Source organism: Penaeus chinensis, chromosome 9 (genome assembly GCF_019202785.1).
Source record: "Penaeus chinensis breed Huanghai No. 1 chromosome 9, ASM1920278v2, whole genome shotgun sequence".
Taxonomy (NCBI): domain Eukaryota; kingdom Metazoa; phylum Arthropoda; class Malacostraca; order Decapoda; family Penaeidae; genus Penaeus; species Penaeus chinensis.
The window spans coordinates 26,417,740-26,420,307 of record NC_061827.1 but is presented as its reverse complement, the minus strand read 5'-3'; positions in this window follow the sequence as shown (position 1 = coordinate 26,420,307).

Genomic DNA, 2,568 nt, shown 5'->3' with positions numbered 1-2,568 from the left:
TAAAATACATTATGAGAGCCGTCACAATTCGCATGTGTGCATGGCTGTGCAGAGCAGTTTGTTCGATCTTGACCAGGTTGGACACATAGAGAGCATTGGGCTGTGGAATTGCAGTGTTTGGAAGGATGGCCAAGACGTCAACAATTCTGACATTGCAGGGGAGAGGTTGATATGGTCGGTCAGGGACTCGCTGCAAATGTAAACATTAAACTGGAGGTAATGTCTATTGAAAGTAAGCTTGGTACTATTAGTGGAGGACTTATGACAGCCCCTCGAGGAAATGGCGTGGCATTGCACTGTTCCTGTTTATTTATTGAAACATTTATGTTGTATCAACATCTGAGGCCATAAGCGGCATATTCAAAATATAGCGATAGGGTGGGGCTTGGAGGCAAAGTCCCCAGGTAAGAAATTTATTTGGTTCACAAGGCGTTGATTTCCAGAATGGTCAATGGTCAAAACAAACAAGTGTGCCATACACCAAAAGTCACACAGAATTATGACAAAATGTTGTGGTAAAAAGAGTAATAATGAATTAATGATTATGGTAAGTGGACAAAAGGGATGAAGAACAGAAAGGAATTGAGGAGAAGAAAAGACCTTGCAAAAATAATTGAGGAGAGAGCTGAGGTCCAAGGTAAGGGTGATCCCCTACTGTTACTACATCATCGTCTTCATTACTGGCTATGACAACCCTAGAGAATGTTGGGGAGAGAAACAGTCCACCCTTCAGGGCCCCCTTAAGGAGTTAGGGCTAGACAACTAAACAGGGGATTACCGTGTCCATGGCTCCCCAGGCCGTTCATGATTGGCACAAAGTCAGCCTTTCATCCTTTCAACACGGCTCTCACACCTTGGGCAGTGGATAGTAGTAGAAGAGGTTGGAGTAGAGAGGGAAACGAAAAGTGGAAGGGGAAAAGACCATACAAACTTAGTTGAGTCGAGGGCTGAGGCCCAAGGCAGGGGTGAGTCCCAGCATAGAGTCCCAGTCTCCGTCTCCTAAGTCCCCCCACTCTCTTAACAGTATCATGGGATTGGGGCGATGTGCGTGGGGGTAAAGCCCTTCATGGAGTGTACTGGACCCCTGCCACTTATAATATATGTATGCGATATATATATATATATATATATATATATATGTATATATATAATATATATATATATATATATATGTATATATATATATGTATATATATATATATATATATATATATATATCATACTTCCTACATTTTATGTATAATACATGTATATATCATAGATATATCATGAATATATATCACATACATCTGAAAGACGAAGTAGATAATGCTTCTCAAAGCGATTTGGGGTCGTTAATGGTTACAAAGCAAATTATATGTGCTAGACGCCAAAGGTCATATAGCACTATAGAAAGGTGTAATGTGGAAAGGGTAGAGAGGGGTTAGTTGATGATTAAAGTAAGTATTATTAAATCAAATATGTCAAAAGAAGATGTGTGGGATTTTGCATGGATGTCTGTATGGAAAGGTAGGGATTAGCAAAGGAGAGAGGGGTTCACTGGCAATTAAATCACCGTTTCTGGGAGAATGTCTGGAGGGAGAGAATCTAGGGAAGGGGGTTGCTGTGACAAAGGGTCATATCCATGGGGAAGTGGGAGGTGTAATGGGGAAGGAGGGAGGCTGATGCAGCTGAAGCAGGGGAGGATGGGATGTGTTGGGAGGGAATGGGAGGAAGGGGTGTAGGGGCAACATGAGTAGGAAGAGGATGGGTGTCGGCAGTTCCTTTGAGTGTAGAAGGAATAGGAATAGAAAAATTGGAGGTCTGGGAAATAAAGGTTTCTTATGGGGGGAGAACAGGAGACAGATGTTTGAGGGGTGGAGGGAGAGGTTGATGGAGAAGATGGGGTGGACGATGGAATGGAGTGCGATGAGTTGGACTAGGAGGGTTAGGTACCGGGGAAGTAGTGATTGGAATGTCTGGAATAATACTGGAGATTGGGGTGTCTGAATTTAGAATGGAAAAATAATTTGACTGGGAAAGGTAAACATTAAAGGGGAGGTCATGTCTACAGAAAATAATTTTGGCAATCTGACCAATCCTTGTCATAGACAGGGCAGTTTGTTGGGGAGATGGAGACAGTCCCAGCACAAGTATATAGGAAGGGATGAGGTTGGGTAGGAATGGGCTTACTTATTTTTGGAGGCATTGCTGGAAAAGGAGAGTGCTGTCGGATTACGAAAAATCGTCCCCATTTGGCTGGGCTAAACAGAGTATTCTAGATATTTGTAGAGGAGGATATAGCAAAATGACAGGGACATGTGAAAGAGGAAGTGTTGAAAGAGGTAGTACTGGGGAGTGGTGGACAATAAGGTTGCATGAATAGTAATAAGGGAGATGGGGTAGTTGATGAACAAAGTTGTGGGGGTGGAAGAGACGTGGTGGATGTTGGGAGAGAAGTCATGTTTTCTGAAAATTGAGTATTGACCTGGATGGATGATTTGGACTGGGCTGATGTAATAGAAGGTATTTAGGAAGGCGCAGTAACAGTATTAAGAGTCGTGGTAAAGGAGACCCTGGGATAGGGGA